We start from the raw sequence: 22,789 nt of genomic DNA, 5'->3' as shown, positions 1-22,789 counted from the left end.
ATATGTCAATTGTTTTAGTAATTAATTCACTAGTTTGGTTAAGTAAGACAGTGTTTGTTTGTTGTCTATGTTTATTAAAAACATGAACACGATGGTACGCGTACAACGTTTGTTTCATAAAACATAAGTTTATGAAGGATACGGTTACACACACTTACACACTGGAGACATATAATTTGTGTCTCTTCAAAAATGTGAGACACGGATTTTTAAAGGTGGACACAGATTCATAATAAAATGTTTGGACAATTTTATCTTTAGTCAATTTAAAAAATTCCTAAATCTACCCTCTTTCCTACTTTATCCCTTTCCACTTCTACACCGTCATCTTTTTTATCTTTCTTCTCTTCCAAACTATTTTATCTTCTTGAATCCATACCTCTACAAGAATCATTGTCGCTCTTCTGCCAAAACCGCTGCTGCTCCTCCTGCAAAATTGTTGCTGCCTTCTCTACTGGAACCACCACCGTTGCCTTTCTCAAAATCGCAAAGCCGTCGCTACCACTGTCTTTGTCAGATTTGCCACTGCTTCCTCTCCCAGTTTAGCAGATCGAACTGTTCGTGCCTTTTCGAGATCTGTTACCACTGCCTCTCTCAGAATCACAGAACTCTTCTCTTTGCCTTTGCCTGAACTACCATTGTCACTAGCTTTGCCAGAACCACCACTGCTACTACTTGAAATTGCAAAACCGCCAGTGCACCCACACTACAAAATTCTTATTTGTTTGTGGAAGTTTTTTAGTGGGAGTTATTATAAACCTCCATAATATATTTTAATAGTGACAATTTGTAAAACCTCCCTAAATTATTAATAATAACCCCCACAGCCCAATTAATACTAAAAAAAATTTCTAGCCCAAATAATATTAGCCCATAACAAAAATTGAAAACAAAATAACAGTTAGAAGAGGATTTCGAGCGAGAAAGAGAGAGGGAGAGGGACGATTCATTGCCGCCGCCGTCTCCTCCGTCAAGCGTTGCCGGTGGAGTTATGAATGGAGATCGTGGAGCCTCTGAATTTTCGTTGACCTCTCAGAGTGACGATTTGATTCATATTGTTGAGGTAATGCTTTAAATCTTTTGCTTCTCTGTCGTCTTCCACCACGGGTTGTGCCGCTGGTTCTGCTGTTCCTCCGGCTGCTTGAAGCACTCAGAGTGCGATTTCGGCGCGGATTCGGTGGTGCTAACTGAGGAGATCAAGAAGGCGAGCTAGCGAGTCTCTGTAAGCTTCGATTGAAGCTACGTTCAAAACTATCAGATATCGTAGAACTGATTTCATGTCATGTGGAGTCATTATAATGAGGATTTGTTCCTAATTTTTTCTCGTTCTTTGCTTTCTTCAATTCTTCAATTTTTTTCAAAGATATTAGATTTTGTGATAATTTAATGATATAATTTTGGCAAAATTATACACAAATTCTGCTTCTTATGTTTTAATGTACTCTTCTCTTCTGTAAATTTTTCAGGTCAAGGCAGAGGATTTGACATAGATTGTAAATTTTTTAGGTTAAGGTAGAGGATTTGATATAGATTTAGTTAACAAGGTCTACATTCTCACTCAGTTCAACTCAGCTTCACTCAACAGGTATATTGCACGTGCGTACAACTCTGGCACTGGTGTCACCTTTGGAGATGGCTATGTTGAGGTATACTTGATGGATTCTGTGTTGAAGAACTATACTTGTAATTACTCAAGACTAAGAATGCTTGTATTTATTATTTCAGGTTCTTGCTGCCACTCAAACTCCAGGGAGGCAGGTAAAAAATGGTTTCAGGGTACTGCTGATGCCGTGAGGCAGTTCCACTGGCTCTTTGAGGTATAATAATTCTATAGAAATTAGAGTAGTTACATAATCTACACTTGAACTTTTTAATCCAAGTTATGTTGTTTAACTATGATGCTGTAGGATCCTAGAAGCAAGGATATTGAGGATGTTCTGATTCTTTCTGGGGATCATCTCTACCAAATGGACTATGTGGACTTTGTTCAAGTAAGGCACCGTTTCGTCCAATCAATAGTTCTTCCTTTCCTCCTTCAATACTGTTGATGCATTCAAATTTGACATGTTCTGACTCATCTTCATATCCAGAATCATTGTGAGAGTGGTGCAGATATTACTCTTTCTTGTCTCCCCATGGATGACAGGTAGGTTGGGTTAATGGTTTTCGAATCTGTTTCTAGTATACATAATCACATGATGTATATCTTGAAATACTCTGTCATCTTTCTCTGAATGAGAAACTAGCTCTTTTATCAGTCCAAATGAATAAATGATTCAATAATGTTTGTCACATATTATTGTTTAAAACTCTCTTCATATGTGACAGTCGTGCCTCTGATTTTGGTCCCTCTGATTTTGGTCTATTGAAGATAGATGATAAAGGAAGGATTCTCTCATTCAGTGAAAAGCCCAAAGGAGAAGACCTAAAAATAATGGTAATAACTCATGTTTGTGCTGCTTCTTACATATTAGGAGTTTCAAGAATAAGGTTTACAACTAATACTACTTCAAAATATAGCAAGTAGATACAACAGTTCTTGGGCTTTCAAAGGAAGATGCTGTAAAGAAACCATACATTGCTTCTATGGGTGTGTATGTATTCAAGAAGGAGATACTTCTAAATCTATTATGGTACTGAACTATAGCAACATGTGGGGCTTTGCAGAGAGCATTCAAATAAAATAATATTAACTGAAAATGAACTGACTCATCCTATTGCAAATCTTGTTTCGCTAACTGCTACAAATTTATTAAATATAGATGGCGGTTTCCAACTGCAAATGACTTTGGATCAGAGGTCATCCCTGTCTCAGCTAGAGAATTTTACATGAAGGTAAAGGAATAATTCACATATGATATTACAAGTGGTGTGATATTTATCTTTCATTTTTAGTGCACTAGATTTCAATCCACCCATACAATCCACATATATATATATATATAACCATGAAATATTTATGAAAGAAATGGAATCCTGCCTTTGGATCTAGCAAAAAGCCTATGTTCACCCTATGAACATTGATACTGTAGACAGATCAGTATACACTGTATACTAACTGTTCAGTGTTTTTTTTCCTTTCTGTTTTTATATCCTTTGTTGTATCTATGCTTCTGGATTATGTATATGAGAGGTCAATTATGGATTTTTGATCCAATTTGTATTAGGTGTTTGGCTATAAGCTTTACTTGAATCACTAATTTCACAGAAACATCTTTTTACCTCTATGCCGTGTTTTTACTTTTACCTATTATTAATTTATTATTCCTTCTTGATTACAGTTCAACATGAGAATATTGGTTACTGGAGGAGCTAGATTTATTGGGTCTCACCTGGTTGACAGATTGATGGAAAATGAAAAAATGAGGTCAGCATTAATATTTTTAGTCCAAAATCCCACTCAAAATCATGCAATTCTATGTTGGACCAAAGACTACTGCTGTGTGTGAAAGTGTTTCTAGAAGTTATTGAACAGAACAAAATAAAAAATATTAGTTAATTAATATAATATAATATAATATAAATCCTTTTGGACTATATGTATATTATTAACTACGCACTTGAATTTTCAATGGGAAAGAAAAAGGTTCAATGGTCAAAATAAGCAACCTTTGGACCAAAGTAAGCATTAACACTTAATTTTGCTTTTGATCAAGGTTCTAATTTTGTTGTGTGTAAAGTGTAAACCAGGATGTCGTGGTCTCTCGAAATTGACTGTCTACTTTGTTTCTCTCTGAAGGTAATTAATTCTTTTGTTTCTGGTTTTTAATGATACTATTATAGCTTTTATTTTTTCTATTTTGTTGCATTGATATTTACCATTATAAACATATAGCCTCTTATTTCAATGTGTACTCTGCTCTTTCTTAATTTTTTGAAGAGTGAGAAGAATCTACTTGCAATGAGGGGAAGAGTTTTGATACGGGATCTCAGATTAATGACAAGGGACATAAGGATGAGGTGTGCATTTTTGTTGTTTTTATTATTCTAAATGCAATGGTTGTTCTATGACAGTTCTTACATGTTTAAGGGATTATGGAATAAGGAATATATATTGGCATGTAGTTTATTTTTCATACAATAGGAAATGCTTCAAGATAAGTCGCTGAAGCTGTTAGCTGGTGTATGCTTTTTCTTTCTACTATGCTTGCAATTAGAGTTATTTCTAATTTCTGGACAATGGAGAGCATGTTTCATAGAAGAAATGATTAGTGAAAACTAATTGACAATAGCCAGTGTTAGGACTTCAAGTTTGCTGTTGCTTTTTTTTTTTTTTAATTTGAGAATATGTAAATGAGATGAGATTAATGAATAATTTAAAATTAAAAATAAATAAATAATTACAAGGTTTGTGGAGGTTTGAAAATCTCACAAAATACATAATTTTTTTTAAATTAAAAATTAATTTGTGGGGGTTTTAAATTGCCACAAAAATAATTTAAAACTGTCACAAAAAGCTAATATAAAACCCCCACTAAACACATACAAAACCTCCACTGAATAGATTGTGGAGGTTTTTAAAAACCCCCCACAAAAGACCTCGTGGCACCTCAAATTTTGGGGGTTTTAGAAACCTCCACAAACCATTTGGTGGGGGTTATAAACCTCCACAAATAAGAAAAAAAACTGCCACAAATAAACAAAATTCTTGTAGTGCCACTTCAGCTAGAATCAATGCATTGCCTCTGTCAAAAATGCCTCAACCTTTGCACTCTGTCAAATCTGCCTTTCTACTTCTACCCCTGTTTTCAACTTCATCTCTTCTCTTAGTTTTCTGTTTTCTTACAAAAAAATTATATATTTAATTTTTATGTAATTGAATCTTGATTGATATTTATTATATCTGTGTCGTTCTATTTTGATTAAAGTTTTTTCATTAAGAGTTATTAATGGTAACAGAGAAGTGGTGGTGGTGGTGGTTTAGATAGTAGTAGAAAAAAAATAGGGTGGTGGTACTTGTGATAAGGGTAATATTAAAATTTTTATATGATTGTAATTCATTATTGTGTCTCTGTATTTAATTACCAAACAACTTAAAATTTTTGTGTTTTATTGTGTCTATGTCTTCAATATCTATGTATTTGTGTCTATGTCTCAGTCCATTTATGAACCAAACGCAACCTAAGTGTGGTTGTATCAGAAATTTGAATTTTACCTTATACATATAATAATTTATTAGTAAATGATAAATTTTTAAATAAAATTTAAATTCACAATAAATTAATCATTAATCATTTAATCTAATAGATTAGGGGATAGCGGGATACTATTTAATCATTAATCATTTAATCTAATAGATCAGGGGATAGTGAGATACTATTAAAAACAAAAAAAGTTCACATGTATACAAAAAATTATTTAAGGTTAAAAGATGAATTTTTTTCCCTCCACGACAAGATCAAATGTGATCTTTGGATCTTATGCATGTTGAAATGACATTAAGTTGTAAAAAAAAAAAAAATCCTTTTTAATAAAAAAATATTTTTTAGAATTTTACTATTTTAGTATATTTGAGATTTTGTTTAAATAAAAATAAAATATAAAAGAATTAATATTTTTTAGAAGCTATAGTTTTACCGATTTTAAATTTTTTTTCTATACTTCAAAAATATTTTAATATAATAAATAAATAATTTTTTTATATTATAATATCCAAATAATATCCAAATATGATAAATTTAAAGGTATAATGTCTAAGCATCAAATTATTTTTAAAAAATCAATTAAAATTTTGTTTTATATGCTCATCAAAACATTTCTGAATCCCTTGTCAAGTGTTGAAAAATGTAAGAAATTTCAAAACAAATAAAGTTACTACAACAATTATAGCAGATAGCGACAGTTAGGGGTTGGGTCTGTAATCAGCCTTGCATTTAGCGGCAGTGTTTCTAGAACCGCCAATAATGTACCGTTGGGTGAGTTATCGTTTAACATTTTGCGGTGGTTTTTGATGAGCGGATAATTTGTACGCTTTTTGGCATTGTTTTTAGTATATTTTTGGTATGTTTTAGTTAGTTTTTATTACATTTTTATTAGTTTTTAGTTAAAATTCACTTTTCTGGGCTTTACTATGAGTTTATGTATTTTTTTGTGATTTCAGGTATTTTCTGGCTGAAATTGAGGGATCTGAGCAAAAATCTGATTCAGAGGCTAAAAGGACTGCATATGCTGTTGGATTCTGACCTCCCTGCACTCGAAGTGGATTTTCTGGAGCTACAGAAGCCCAATTGGCGCGTTCTCAACGGCGTTAGAAAGTAGACATCCTGGGCTTTCCAGCAATATATGATAGTCCATACTTTGCTCAAGATTTGATGGCCCAAACTGGTGTTCCAAATCAGCTCAAGAATTCCCGGCGTTTAACGCTGGAACTGGCATAAAAATTGGAGCTAAACGCCCAAACTGGCACAAAAGCTGGCGTTTAACTCCAAAAAGAGTCTCTACACGAAAATGCTTCAATGCTCAGCCCAAGCACACACCAAGTGGGTCCGGAAGTGGATTTTTCTGTCAATTACTCATTTCTGTAAACCCTAGGTTACTAGTTCACTATTAATAGGACCTTTTAACATTGTATCTGGACCTCATGACACTTTACACGTTTCTCATTGTATCTTCTACAGCATGAGTCTCTAAACCCCATGGTTGGGAGTGAGGAGCTCTGTTGTATCTTGATGGATTAATGCAATTACTACTGTTTTTCATTCAATCATGCTTGCTTCCATTCTAAGATATCACTTGTTCTTAAACCTGATGAATGTGATGATCCGTGACACTCATCATCATTCTCAACTATGAACGTGTGCCTGACAACCACCTCCGTTCTACCTTAGATTGAGTAGATATCTCTTGGATTCTTTAATCGGAATCTTCGTGGTATAAGCTAGAATTGATGGCGGCATTCAAGAGAATCCGGAAGGTCTAAACCTTGTCTGTGGTATTCTGAGTAGGATTCAAGGATTGAATGACTGTGACGAGCTTCAAACTCCTGAGGGCTGGGCGTTAGTGACAGACGCAAAAGAATCAATAGATTCTATTCCAACCCGATTGAGAACCGACAGATGATTAGCCGTGCTGTGACATAGCGCGTTGAACATTTTCACTGAAAGGATGGGAGGTAGCCATTGACAACGGTGAAACCCTACATACAGCTTGCCATGGAAGGAGCCTTGCATGTTTGAAGAAGAAGACAGTAGGAAAGCAGAGGTTCAGAAGACAGAGCATCTCCAAAACCTCAACCTGTTCCTCATTACTGCAAAACAAGTACTTATTTCATGTTCTTTTGCTTTTTACAATCAACCCTGATAATTATTGATATCCTGACTAAGAGTTACAAGATAACCATAGCTTGCTTCAAGCCGACAATCTTCGTGGGATCGACCCTTACTCACGTAAGGTATTACTTAGACGACCCATTGCACTTGCTGGTTAGTTGTGCGGGATTGCAAAAGTGTGATTGCAATTTTGTGCACCAAGTTTTTGGCGCCGTTGCCGGGGATTGTTCGAGTTTGGACAACTGACGGCTTATCTTGTTGCTTAGATTAGGACTATTTTATTTTTGTTGGTTTAGAGTCTTTTATTTGAGTCTAGTTTCATATTTTAAATTTGGTGTCAATTGCATGCCTTTGTTTTCTTTTAATTTTTCGAATTTGCATGTTCTTAGTCCTTTCTTGTTCTTTAAAAATTCTAAGTTTGGTGTCCTCCTTGTGTTTTTCCTTTAAAATTTTCGAAAATTTATGTTTGGTTTTCTAAAAATCTTAAGTTTGGTGTCATTTTGTTGTTTTTCTCTTTCCTCATTTCAAAAAAATCAAATCTTTTTCAAAATAATTTTCAATCATATCTTTTCAATTGCTGATTTCAAAATCTTTTTAATTAACTAATTGATTCAGTTTTCAATTTGCTTTGATCTTATTTTCTGTTAATTTTCGAAATTTTATTTTATTCTCTATTTATTTTATTTTATATTTTTTTTCGGTCACTTTTTAAAAAAATAAATAAATAAATAAATAATCTACTTGCAATCCATATCATTTTCCTTTCTCCATCATGGACCTAAGTGGAATTGAGCAGTCCAGAAAGACTCTGGGGTCATATGCTAACCCCATTACAGCTGCATATGGGAGTAGCATCTGTATACCTCCCATTAAAGCAAGCAGCTTTGAGCTAAATCCTCAACTCATTATCATAGTGCAGCAAAATTGCCAGTATTCCGGTCTTCCACAGGAAGAACCTACTGAGTTTCTGGCACAATTCTTACAAATTGCTGACACAGTACGTGATAAAGAGGTGGATCAGGATGTGTACAGACTATTACTGTTTCCATTTGCTGTAAAAGATCAAGCTAAGAGGTGGTTGAATAACCAACCTACAGCAAGCATAAAGACATGGAAACAGTTATCAGACAAATTCCTGAATCAATTTTACCCTCCAAAAAGGATGACACAGCTAAGGCTGGACATCCAAGGCTTTAAACAAGAGGATAATGAATCCCTTTATAATGCCTGGGAGAGGTATAGAGGTATGCTAAGAAAATGCCCCTCTGAAATGTTTTCAGAGTGGGTACAGTTAGACATCTTCTACTATGGGCTTACAGAAAAAGCTCAGATGTCTCTAGACCACTCAGCTGATGGATCTATACATATGAGAAAAACGATTGAAGAAGCTCAAGAGCTTATAGATACTGTTGCTAGAAATCAACATTTGTACTCTAGCAATGAGTTCTCTACAAAAGAAGAAGTTATGGCAGTAGCCACTGATCCTAGTCCTCAAGAACAGATGATTGAGCTTAATCAGCAATTACACCTGATGATAAAACAGTTAGCAGAATTTAAAGAGATGCTCCAAGAAACTAAAATTGCTAACAAGAACATAGAATCACAGTTGAATCAGGCAAAACAGCAGCTATCTAAACAGATAACAGAAGAATGCCAAGCGGTTCAACTGAAAAGTGGGAAGACATTGAATAACACTGCTCAAAGTAGCAAAAAGCCAATAAAGGAACAATTGACAGAGGATAGCCAAATCACTATCCAAAATTCCTCTGAGGACAGTAAGAGCCCAGGGAGGAATACTCTTGGCGTTCAAACGCCAGAAAAAGGGGGAAAGCTGGCGTTAAACGCCCATTCCCTACCCAGTTCTGGCGTTCAAACGCCAGAAAAGGGGGAAAAGTTGGCGTTAAACGCCCATTTTCCACCCAATCCTGGCGTTCAAATGCCAATGGGGAATCAGACACCTGAGAGTGCTGATAGTAACCCCTCTAAAAAGGCTTCTCCAACCACTTCTGTAAGGAATAAACCTGCAGCAACTAAGGTTGAAGAATATAAAGCCAAGATGCCTTATCCTCAGAAACTCTGCCAAGCAGAGCAGGATAAGCAATTTGCCCGCTTTGCAGACTACCTAAGGACTCTTGAAATCAAGATTCCGTTTGCAGAGGCACTTGAGCAAATACCTTCTTATGGTAAGTTCATGAAAGAGATCTTAAGTCATAAGAAGGATTGGAGAGAAACTGAAAAAGTATTTCTCACTGAAGAATGTAGTGCAGTCATTCTGAAAAGCTTACCAGAAAAGCTTCAAGATCCTGGAAGCTTTATGATACCATGCACATTAGAGGGTACTTGTACCAAGAAAGCTCTATGTGATCTTGGGGCAAGTATCAACCTAATACCTGCATCCACTATCAGAAAGCTTGGCTTGACTGAAGAAGTCAAACCAACCAGGATATGTCTCCAACTTGCTGATGGCTCCATTAAATACCCATCAGGCATAATTGAGGACATGATTGTCAAGGTTGGGCCATTTGCCTTTCCCACTGACTTTGTAGTGCTGGAAATAGAGGAGCACAAGGGTGCAACTCTCATTCTAGGAAGACCTTTCCTAGCAACTGGACGGACCCTCATTGACGTCCAAAAAGGGGAATTAACCTTGAGAGTCAATGATGATGAGTTCAAGTTGAATGTTGTCAAAGCTATGCAGCATCCAGACACGTCAAATGACTGCATGAGCACTGATATTATTGACTCTTTGGTGGAGGAGGTCAATATGACTGAAAGTCTTGAATCAGAGCTAGATGACATCTTTAAAGATGTTCAGCCTGATCTGGAGGAACTAAAGGAAATAAAAGAAATTCTGAAAATTCCTCAGGAAGAAGATAAGCCTCCTAAACCAGAGCTCAAGCCACTACCACCATCCCTGAAATATGCATTTCTGGGAGAAGGTGACACTTTTCCAGTGATCATAAGCTCTGCTCTAAATCCACAGGAAGAGGAAGCACTAATTCAAGTGCTAAAAACACACAAGACAGCTCTTGGGTGGTCCATAAGTGATCTTAAGGGCATTAGCCCAGCAAGATGCATGCACAAGATCCTATTGGAGGATGATGCTAAGCCAGTGGTTCAACCACAAAGGCGGCTAAATCCAGCCATGAAGGAGGTGGTGCAGAAAGAGGTCACTAAGTTACTAGAGGCTGGGATTATTTATCCTATTTCTAATAGCCCCTGGGTGAGCCCTGTCCATGTTGTCCCCAAGAAAGGAGGCATGACAGTGGTTCATAATGAAAAGAATGAACTAGTTCCTACAAGAACAGTTACATGGTGGCGCATGTGTATTGACTACAGAAGGCTCAATATAGTCACTAGAAAGGATCATTTTCCTTTACCATTCATAGACCAGATGCTAGAGAGACTGGCAGGTCATGAATACTACTGCTTTTTGGATGGCTATTCAGGTTACAACCAAATTGCAGTAGATCCTCAGGACTAAGAGAAAACAGCATTCACATGTCCTTCTGGAGTATTTGCCTACAGAAGGATGCCTTTTGGTCTGTGCAATGCACCTGCAACCTTTCAGAGGTGCATGCTCTCTATCTTCTCTGATATGGTAGAGAAGTTCCTGGAAGTCTTCATGGATGACTTTTCAGTATTTGGAGACTCATTCAGCTCCTGCCTTAACCATCTAGCACTTGTGCTGAAAAGATGCCAAGAGACCAACCTAGTTTTAAACTGGGAAAAATGTCACTTCATGGTGACTGAAGGAATTGTCCTTGGGCATAAAATTTTGAACAAAGGAATAGAGGTGGATCAAGCTAAGGTGGAGGTAATTGAAAAATTACCACCACCTGCCAATGTTAAGGCAATCAGAAGCTTTCTTGGGCATGCAGGATTCTACAGAAAGTTTATAAAGGATTTTTCAAAAATTGCCAAACCTCTGAGTAATCTGCTAGCTGCTGACACTCCATTTATCTTTGATAATGAGTGTCTGTAGGCATTTGAGACTCTGAAAGCTAAGCTGGTCACAGCACCAGTCATCTCTGCACCAGACTGGACATTACCATTTGAACTAATGTGTGATGCCAGTGACCATGCCATTGGTGCAGTATTGGGACAAAGGCATGGTAAGCTTCTGCACGTCATTTATTATGGCAGCCGTATTCTAAATGATGCACAGAAGAACTACACAACCACAGAAAAGGAGTTACTTGCAGTGGTTTATGCCATTGACAAGTTCAGATCTTATTTAGTAGGATCAAAAGTGATTGTGTACACTGACCATGCTGCTCTTAAATATCTACTCACAAAGCAGGATTCAAAACCCAGGCTCATAAGATGGGTGTTGCTCCTGTAAGAGTTTGATATAGAAATAAGAGACAGAAAAGGGACAGAGAATCAAGTAGCTGATCACCTGTCCCGGATAGAACCAGTAGCAGGAGCATCCCTCCATCCTACTGAGATCTCTGAAACCTTTCCGGATGAGCAATTATTTGCTATTCAGGAAGCTCCGTGGCTTGCAGACAGTGCAAACTATAAAACTCAAGGTTCTCCTTCTGTAACCATGGAAAGGAAGCATGAAGAGCTTCTCTCAAAACAGAGTCAAACAGAGCCCCCACAGTCAAACTCTAAGTTTGGTGTTGGGAGACCACAACCAACTTCTAAGCTTGGTGTTGAACCCCCATATTCAAACTCTAAGTTTGGTGTTGGGAGGTTCCAACATGGCTCTGAGTATCTGTGAGGCTCCATGAGAGCCCACTGTTAAGCTACTGACATTAAAGAAGCGCTTGTTGGGAGGCAACCCAATGTTATATTTGTTATTTTCCTTTGTTATTTTATGTTTTCTATAGGTTGATGATCATGGAAAGTCACAAAATCAATTGAAAAAGCAGAAACAGAATGAAAAACAGAAAGAAAAACAGCACACCCTGGAGGAAAACTTGCTGGCGTTTAAACGCCAGTAAGGGCAGCAAATGGGCATTTAACGCCCAGTCTGGCACCATTCTGGGCGTTTAATGCCAGAAAGGGGCACCAGACTGGCGTTAAATGCCAGGAATGGGCACCAAGCTGGCGTTAAACGCCAGAAATGGGCACCAGCCCGGCGTTTAACGCCAGGATTGGCAGAAGGAGCATTTTTGCTCACCACTTGGTGCAGGGATGAATTATCCTTGACACCTCAGGATCTGTAGACCCCACAGGATCCCCACCTACTCCACCACTCTCTCTCTTCTTTCTTCTTTTGCTCGAGGACGAGCAAACCTTCTAAGTTTGGTGTGGTAAAAGCGTTGCTTTTTGTTTCTCCATAACCATTTATGACACCTAAGGTCGGAGAAACCTCTAGAAAGAGGGAAGGAAGGCAAAAGCTTCCACCTCCGAGCCATGGGAGATGGAGAGATTCATCTCAAGGGATGCACTTTCCTCCACAAAACTATTGGGAGCAAATCAACACCTCCCTAGGAGAATTGAGTTCCAACATGGGACAACTAAGGGTGGAGCACCAAGAACATTCCATCATCCTCCATGAAATTAGAGAAGATCAAAGAATCATGAGAGAGGAGCAACAAAGGCAAGGAAGAGACATTGAGGAGCTCAAGCACTCCATAAGATCTTCAAGAGGAAGAACAAGCCACCATCACTAAGGTGGACCCGTTCTTTAATCTCCTTGTTCTTTATTTTCCTGTTTTTCGAATTTTCATGCTTATGTTTATCCATGTTTGTGTCTTATGATCATTAGTGTCTTAGTGTCTATGCCTTAAAGTTATGAATGTCCTATGAATCCATCACCTTTCTTAAAAAAAAATGTTCTTAATTGAAAAAGAGAAGAATTGCATGATTTCAGATTTTATAACAGATTAATTATTTTGATGTGGTGGCAATACTTTTGTTTTCTGAATGTATGCTTAAACCGTGCATATGTCTTTTGAATTTGTGGTTCATGAATGTTGGCTCTTGAAAGAATGATGAAAAAGGAGACATGTTACTGAGGATCTGAAAAATCATAAAAATGATTCTTGAAGCAAGAAAAAGCAGTGAATACAAAAAAAAAAGAGAGAAAGAGAAGAAGCGAAAAAAAAAAAGAAAAAGAACGGAAAAAAAAGGAGAAAAAGAAAGAAAAAGAAAGAAATAAAGTTGTGATCCAATGCAAAAGGAGTGTGCTTAAGAACCCTGGACACCTCTAATTGGGGACTCTAGCAAAGCTGAGTCACAATCTGAAAAGGTTCACCCAATTATGTGTCTGTGGCATGTATGTATCCGGTGGTAATACTGGAAGATAGAGTGCTTTAGGCCACGGCCAAGACTCATAAAGTAGCTGTGTTGAAGAATCATCATACTTAACTAAGAGAATCAATAACACTATCTGGACTCTGAGTTCCTAAAGAAGCCAATCATTCTGAATTTCAAAGGATAGAGTGAGGTGCCAAAACTGTTCAGAGGCAAAAAGCTAAAAGCCCCGCTCATCTAATTAATACTGATCTTCATAGATGTTTTTGGAATTCATTGTATATTATCTTCTTTTTATCTTATTTGATTTTCAGTTGCTTGGGGACAAGCAACAATTTAAGTTTGGTGTTGTGATGAGCGGATAATTTGTACGCTTTTTGGCATTGTTTTTAGTATGTTTTTGGTATGTTTTAGTTAGTTTTTATTACATTTTTATTAGTTTTTAGTTAAAATTCACTTTTCTGGGCTTTACTATGAGTTTGTGTGTTTTTCTGTGATTTCAGATATTTTCTGGCTGAAATTGAGGGATCTGAGCAAAAATCTGATTCAGAGGCTAAAAGGACTGCAGATGCTGTTGGATTCTGACCTCCCTGCACTCGAAGTGGATTTTCTGAAGCTACAGAAGCCTAATTGGCGCGATCTCAACGGCGTTGGAAAGTAGACATCCTGGGCTTTCCAGCAATATATGATAGTCCATACTTTGCTCAAGATTTGATGGCCCAAACCGGCATTCCAAATCAGCTCAAGAATTCCCGGCGTTTAACGCTGGAACTGGCATAAAAATTGGAGTTAAACGCCCAAACTGGCACAAAAGCTGGCGTTTAACTCCAAGAAGAGTCTATACACGAAAATTCTTTAATGCTCAGCCCAAGCACACACCAGGTGGGCCCGGAAGTGGATTTTTCTGTCAATTACTCATTTCTGTAAACCCTAGGTTACTAGTTCACTATTAATAGGATCTTTTAACATTGTATCTGGACCTCATGACACTTTACACGTTTCTCATTGTATCTTCTACAGCAAGAGTCTCTAGACCCCATGGTTGGGGGTGAGGAGCTATGCTGTGTCTTGATGGATTAATGCAATTACTACTGTTTTTCATTCAATCATGCTTGCTTCCATTCTAAGATATCACTTGTTCTTAAACCTGATGAATGTGATGATCCGTGACACTCATCATCATTCTCAACTATGAACGTGTGCCTGACAACCACCTCCGTTCTACCTTAGATTGAGTAGATATCTCTTGGATTCTTTAATCGGAATCTTCGTGGTATAAGCTAGAATTGATGGCGGCATTCAAGAGAATCCGGAAGGTCTAAACCTTGTCTGTGGTATTCTGAGTAGGATTCAAGGATTGAATGACTGTGACGAGCTTCAAACTCCTGAGGGCTGGGCGTTAGTGACAGATGCAAAAGAATCAATGGATTCTATTCCAACCCGATTGAGAACCGACAGATGATTAGCCGTGCTGTGACAGAGCGCGTTGAACATTTTCACTGAAAGGATGGGAGGTAGCCATTGACAACGGTGAAACCCTACATACAGCTTGCCATGGAAGGAGCCTTGCGTGTTTGAAGAAGAAGACAGTAGGAAAGCAGAGGTTCAGAAGACAGAGCATCTCCAAAACCTCAACCTGTTCCTCATTACTGCAAAACAAGTACTTATTTCATGTTCTTTTGCTTTTTACAATCAACCCTGATAATTATTGATATCCTGACTAAGAGTTACAAGATAACCATAGCTTGGTTCAAGCTGACAATCTCCGTGGGATCGACCCTTACTCACGTAAGGTATTACTTGGACGACCCAGTGCACTTGCTGGTTAGTTGTGCGGGATTGCAAAAGTGTGATTGCAATTTCGTGCACCAGTTTTCTTTCAATCGCCGCAAAATACGTATTACCACATATTACAATATTTTCTTTAGTAATAACCATCTGGGTATAATCTAGTTAAGTAAACACTACTATTTTAAGTTACATATGTTTAAACCATTGTTACTTAAACTCGTAACACTTTTTCTAGATTCGTTTTACGTAAAAAAGTTCACAAGTTAAATGAGTTATATATGTTAACTCATGTGAACAAATTTACCAATAAGATTTCTTTGTTTACTTTATTGGCATTTAAATTTGCATTCAAAAATAAATGTAAAAGAAGAAAATAAAGTCATACTCTGAATTTATAAAGTTAAAATAAAGTTATAACGAGCATAAATCAAAGTTATTCCTCTTTGAAGTTATGCCTTACTAAACCTAAATCAAGAAACTCTAAAAGTAAATAAACATGTAAAACTGCGACCTAAATCATTAAATTAAGGAATCAATGTAACTCTTACAATAAAAGATCAAAATTTCTCTTCAACGTCGTATTAACTTGGCAAAAAATACTCTGTCAAGAATCTATGGGCTTCACGTGTTTTACAGGATCTGATATTTTATCTCCATACCATGGCTTTTTATTCAGATCAAAGCACCTTTTCTTAACATGTATATCATCTTCTCTTTGTTGGTCTTCTAAAGTTTCATTGTCTTCTTCCGTAACCTTATTGAGATCAAACTGCATGGATCTATCAATTCGAACAGAAGAGATATCATCTAAATTGTCTTCTGAATCACACTATTCCCTATCTAGACTGTCAGGGACTATTTCTCCAGAATATTAAGGTAATACTGAAAATATCAACATGCATACAACAAAATAAGTATACCAGAAGAAACTGACAACTCCCAAGTCATTAGATACTAACTAAAAAAAAAACAGATGATAATACCCTAAGACAATTTTAAAACTAAACAAAAATTTTTGACAATTACCATCTCCCTTATTGGTAGTTTGGGAAAATTTCTTAGACAGAAGCTCTGTAGCGTATGTTGTGCTTGCAGAGGATGACGAAAAGTCCTCAGTTTTCATTTGTCCTGTTCCACCGTCATGTTATGTTCACTAATGTTTAAAAAACATAACACCACTTGTAACACCCTAACTATCAAAATGTTACGCTTCCGGCTGCGCCACTCTGATATCTCGGGTATTACGACGACTTATAATATTTAATACTAAAATATGAGTCTGTTTAAAACTTAGTTCAAATTTTTGGAAAACATACATTCATACTTACAATATAAATTACAATACTAACAGGAAATACATACATACATATATATACATACATACATATTAATTTACAAGCATCTCTTATCAAAATCCTATCCCTCTTACAAATCTTGCAAAGTTAAAGGCGAGGGAAACATAAATACTAAAACAATACAGAAATATTGTCTAACAGAAAAAAAATAAGCTCTTCCAAAATTCGTCTTCCGTAACCTGAAAAAGAAAAGACCTGCAGGGGAGTGAGAACATCATCCTCGAAAGGGTTCTCACTATAGGGTTGCAGAATTACTATAATAGGATATGTGAGATAAAATCGTTACAGTGATTAATAACCGCCTTATGCATCTTTTCAAAAGCAAATGTTTACTAATAAAAAATAATCTGAAATCTTTTCTGAAAGAGGAAACTGTTCATTTCTTAAAATTTCAAAAGCCTTTCAAAAGGTTTATCTATGCCGAACCAAATTAGTTCTTCATACTTTTCTAAGCCAGAAACATCAACTAAACATGGCCTTCGGCCCACCTCATGATCAACCACAGCCCCAGGCTCAAACAGTCCAAACAACAACCAATCACCTCGAATCAACAGAATCCCAGTCGCAAACACAAGTAGGAAAGTTCAAGCACAAACAAACAATTACTTCAAGTAGAACAATTAGATGTTAACCACAATTAATCACAAAGGCAAACCAAGTACAATATGCACACTCAAACAATGTCACATAGATGCATATGATGAATGCCTGTCCTAGTGGCTGATGAGTTTCATCTGTCAGTTATAAAGCCAACCCGACAAGTCCTGGCAGCTAACCATTGGACTGTCCCTCTGTCGTGCATCCCCAACTCGAGTTATTCACAATCATAATCATAATTCACATCCAACACCCTCACTGGTGTATATTCATGGGGGTGAGCTCATCCAGAACTTTCACAGTATCCGACCACACTTACGACATAGGGTCAGCAGAGTATCGAGTCTCAACCTGGAACACGTGGTGGCTAGCCACTGTTTCACCCAGGGAAACTTGTATCTCAGATAGGTGAAGTGTAATGACAAGAGGACTTTTGCTAGTAAAGAATTTCATAAAAATAATCACGTTGTAAGTATAGTTTCTAAACCAGCAAAGAATCCTTTCATACAAAAACTTGTTTGCCACTAAAGCAAACCCAATAAAAGTTATAACCGAAGTATTCAAACCTCGGGTCATCTCTCAAGGGATTACAAAGAGGTGTATTTATTATTGGTTATGAAAACATGTATATTTTTGGGTTTTTGAAATAGGGAACAGGAAAATAAATTGGCAATAAAGTAAACTAATTATCATGAAAACCATTGCAAGGTATAAGAACTAGAAATTCCATCCTAGTTATCCTTATCAGGTGTGACAAAAATTGTTTATTGCTCCCACTTAGTTAACCCTTACTAAATAAAGGAAAGTCAAGTGGACTAATCAATTTGATTCCTCAAGTCCTAGTCAACTCCTATGGAAAGACTAGCTTTAGAGGGATCCAAATCAATAAGCAAATTCCAATTTTCAATCAACAGCTGAGTTTGATAACTCAAGTGTCACCAATTACTCAACCAAAGAAAAGAGAGGAAAAATTCAAATTATTTATATCATAAACAGAAGAAAGCAATCATAAATCTGAAATACCTCAAATTGCATTAAATAAAGAAAATCAATTCTAACATGGAGTTCATAAATCAAATTGGGAAAATAAATGAACTAAAGTCATAGAATAGATAATAGTAGAAGAGTGATGAGCGGATAATTTATACACTTTTTGGCATTATTTTTAGTATGTTTTCAGTATGTTTTAGTTAGTTTTTAGTATATTTTTATTAGTTTTTAGTTAAAATTCACCTTTCTGGACTTTACTATGAGTTTGTGTGTTTTTCTGTGATTTCAGGTATTTTCTGGCTGAAATTGAGGGACCTGAGCAAAAATCTGATTCAGAGACTGAAAAGGACTGCAGATGCTGTTGGATTCTGACCTCCCTGCACTCGAAGTGGATTTTCTGGAGCTACAAAAGCCCAATTGGCGCGCTCTTAATGGCGTTGGAAAGTAGACATCCTGGAATTTCCAGCAATGTATAATAGTCCATACTTTGCCCGATATTTGATGGCCCAAACCGGCATTCCAAATCAGCTCAAGAATGCCCGGCGTTAAACGCCGGAACTGGCACAAGAATAGGAGTTAAACGCCCAAACTGGCATAAAAACTGGCGTTTAACTCCAAGAAAAGTCTCTACACATGAAAGCTTCAATGCTCAGCCCAAGCACACACCAAGTGGGCCCGGAAGTGGATTTTTATGTCATTTACTCATCTTTGTAAACCCTAGACTACTAGTTCTCTACATATAGGACCTTTTGCTATTGTATTTTTATCTTTGGATATTGGGATCTTTGGATCTTTGATCATCTTTGGATCATTTTAGATCTTTTGATCACGTTTTGGAGGCTGGCCATTCGGCCATGCCTAGACCTTGTTCTTATGTATTTTCAACGGTGGAGTTTCTACACACCGTAGATTAAGGTGTGGAGCTCTGCTGTACCTCGAGTATTAATGCAATTACTATTGTTCTTCTATTCAATTCAGCTTATTCTTATTCCAAGATATTCATTCGTACTCAAGAACTTGATGAATGTGATGATTATGTGACGCTCATCATCATTCTCACTTATGAACGCGTGCCTGACAATCACTCCCGTTCTACAAGCAAATAAGGCTTGAATGTTTATCTCTTGGATTCTTTAATCGGGATCTTCGTGGTATAAGCTAGAATTGATGGTGGCATTCAAGAGAATCCGGAAGGTCTAAACCTTGTCTGTGGTATTCTGAGTAGGATTCAATGATTGAATGACTGTGACGAGCTTCAAACTCCTGAAGTCTGGGCGTTAGTGACAGACGCAAAAGAATCAATGGATTCTATTCCAACCTGATTGAGAACCGACAGATGATTAGCCGTGCCGTGACAGGGTGTGTTGAACATTTTCACTGAGAGGACGGGATTGTAGCCACTGACAACGGTGATGCCCAACATACAGCTTGCCATAGAAAGGAGTAAGAAGGATTGGATGAAGACAGTAGGAAAGCAGAGAGACGGAAGGGACAAAGCATCTCCATACTCTTATCTGAAATTCTCACCAATGAATCACATCTTTTTCAAAATAGTTTTCAATCATATCTTTTTAATTTCTAATTTCAAAATCTTTTTCAAAAATCACTTGATTTCTTTTCCACTCTTAATTTTTGAAAATCAATAAGTTTTTTTCAAAATGTTTTTAAAATCTTTTACTTAATTTTCGAAAATTTCTTCCCCTCTTCTCACATCCTTCTATTTATGGACTAACACTCCTCCTCAATGAACAATTCAAACTCCATCTCTCTTGATAAGTTCGAATTCTTCTACCTCTTCCTTCTGATTTTCTTTTCCTCTGACACCTCAAGGAATCTCTATACTGTGACATAGAGGATTCCATATTTTCTTGTTCTCTTCTCTTTCATATGAGCAGGAGCAAAGACAAAAGCATTCTTGTTGAGGCTGACCCTGAACCTGAAGGGACCTTGAAGTGAAAGCTAAGAGAAGCTAAGGCACAAGTCTCTGTAAAGGACCTAACAGAAATCTTCAAAGAAGAAGAACCCATGGCAGCCGAAAACAACAACAATGCCAACAATGCAAGGAAGGTGCTGGGTGACTTTACTGCACCTACTCCTGACTTCTATGGGAGAAGCATCTCTATCCCTGCCATTGGAGCAAAAAACTTTGAGCTTAAGCCTCAATTAGTTTCTCTAATGCAACAGAATTGCAAGTTTCATGGACTTCCATTGGAAGATCCTCATCAGTTTTTAGCTGAGTTCTTGCAAATCTGTGACACTGTCAAGACTAATGGGGTTGACCCTGAGGTCTACAGACTTATGCTATTCCCTTTTGCTGTAAGAGACAGAGCTAGGATATGGTTGGACTCACAACCTAAAGAAAGCCTGAACTCTTGGGAAAAGCTAGTCAATGCCTTCTTGGCAAAGTTCTTTCCACCTCAAAAATTGAGTAAGCTTAGAGTGGAAGTCCAAACCTTCAGACAGAAGGAAGGTGAATCCCTCTATGAAGCTTGGGAAAGATACAAACAATTGATCAGAAAGTGTCCCTCTGACATGCTTTCTGAATGGAGCATCATAGGTATTTTCTATGATGGTCTATCTGAACTGTCCAAGATGTCATTGGATAGCTCTGCTGGAGGATCTCTTCATCTGAAGAAGACGCCTGTAGAAGCTCAAGAGCTCATTGAAATGGTTGCAAATAACCAATTCATGTACACTTCTGAAAGGAATCCTGTGAACAATGGGACGAATCAGAAGAAAGGAGTTCTTGAGATTGATACTCTGAATGCTATACTGGCTCAGAACAAAATATTGACTCAGCAAGTCAATATGATTTTTCAAAGTCTGTCTGGAATGCAAGCTGTACCAGGCAGTACTAAGGATGCTTCATCTGAAGAAGAAGCTTATGATCCTGAGAATCCTTCAATAGAAGAGGTGAATTACATGGGAGAACCCTATGGAAACACCTATAATTCTTCATGGAGAAATCATCCAAATCTCTCATGGAAGGATCAACAGAGACATCAACAAGGTTTCAACAATAATAATGGTGGAAGAAACAGGTTTAGCAATGGCAAGCCTTTTCCATCATCTTCTCAACAACAGACAGAGAATTCTAAGCAGAAATACTCTGACTTAGCAACCATGGTCTCTGATCTAATCAAAACCACTCAAAGTTTCATGACTGAAACAAGGTCCTCCATTAGGAATTTGGAGGCACAAGTGGGTCAGCTGAGCAAGAAAATTACTGAACTCCCTCCTAGTACTCTTCCAAGCAATACAGAAGAGAATCCAAAAGGAGAGTGCAAGGTCATCAACATGGCCGAACTAGGAGAGGAGGAAGAAGCAGTGAACGCCACTGAGGAAGACCTCAATGGACGTCCACTGGCCTCCAATGAGTTCCCTAATGAGGAATCATGGGAATCTGAGGCTCACACTGAGACCATAGAGATTTCAATGGATTTACTTCTGCTATTCATGAGCTCTGATGAGTATTCTTCCTCTGAAGAGGATGAGTATGTCACTGAAGAGCAAGTTGCTAAATACCTTGGAGCAATCATGAAGCTAAATGACAAGTTATTTGATAATGAGACTTGGGAGAGCAAACCTCCTTTGCTCACCAAAGAACTGGATGACTTGTCCAGGCAGAAATTACCTCAAAAGAGACAAGATCTTGGAAAGTTCTCAATACCTTGCGCCATAGGCACCATGACCTTCAAGAAGGCCTTGTGTGACCTAGGGTCAAGTGTAAACTTCATGCCTCTTTCTGTAATGGAGAAGCTAGGGATCTTTGAGGTGCAAGCTGCAAGAATCTCACTAGAGATGGCAGACAATTCAAGAAAACAAGCTTATGGACTTGTAGAGGATGTTCTGGTAAAGATTGAAGACCATTACATCCCTGCTGATTTCATAGTCCTAGAGACTGGGAAGTGCATGGATGTATCCATCATCCTTGGCAGACCCTTCCTAGCCACAGCAAAGCCTGTGATTGATGTGGACAGAGGAGAATTGATCATTCAAGTGAATGAAGAATCCTTTGTGTTTAAGGCTCAAGAATATCCCTCTGTCACCATGGAGAGGAAGTATGAAGAGCTTCTCTCAAAACAGAGTCAAACAGAGCCCCCACAATCAAACTCTAAGTTTGGTGTTGGGAGGCCACAACCAAACTCTAAGTTTGGTGTTGGGGGGTTCCAACATTGCTCTAAGTATCTGTGAGGTTCTATGAGAGCCCTCTATCAAGCTACTGACATTAAAGAAGCGCTTGTTGGGAGGCAACCCAATGTTATATTTAATCTATTTTTCTTTGTTATTTTATGTTTTATGTAGGTTGATGATCGTGGAAAGTCACAAAATCAATTGAAAAAGCAAAAACAGAATGAAAAACAGAAAGAAAAATAGCACACCCTGGAGGAAGACCTTGCTGGCATTTAAACGCCAGTAAGGGCAGCAAATGGGCGTTTAATGCCCAGTCTGGCACCATTCTGGGCGTTTAACGCCAGAAAGGGGCACCAGACTGGCGTTAAACGCCAGAAAAGGGCAAGAAGCTGGCGTTAAACGCCAGAAATGGGCACCAGCCCGGCGTTTAACGCCAGAATTGGC

General features: G+C 37.6%; 1 pseudogene; it reads left to right on the top strand.

Annotated features, from left to right (window-relative positions):
• The first annotated feature begins 82 nt into the window (after positions 1–82).
• LOC130962749 (glucose-1-phosphate adenylyltransferase large subunit 1, chloroplastic-like) lies at positions 83–6,683 on the top strand (annotated as a pseudogene).
• The last annotated feature ends 16,106 nt before the right edge of the window (positions 6,684–22,789 follow it).

Source organism: Arachis stenosperma, chromosome 2 (genome assembly GCF_014773155.1).
Source record: "Arachis stenosperma cultivar V10309 chromosome 2, arast.V10309.gnm1.PFL2, whole genome shotgun sequence".
Classification (NCBI taxonomy): domain Eukaryota; kingdom Viridiplantae; phylum Streptophyta; class Magnoliopsida; order Fabales; family Fabaceae; genus Arachis; species Arachis stenosperma.
The sequence above is the reverse complement of the archived record's forward strand: the minus strand, read 5'-3'. Positions and strand labels throughout refer to the sequence as shown.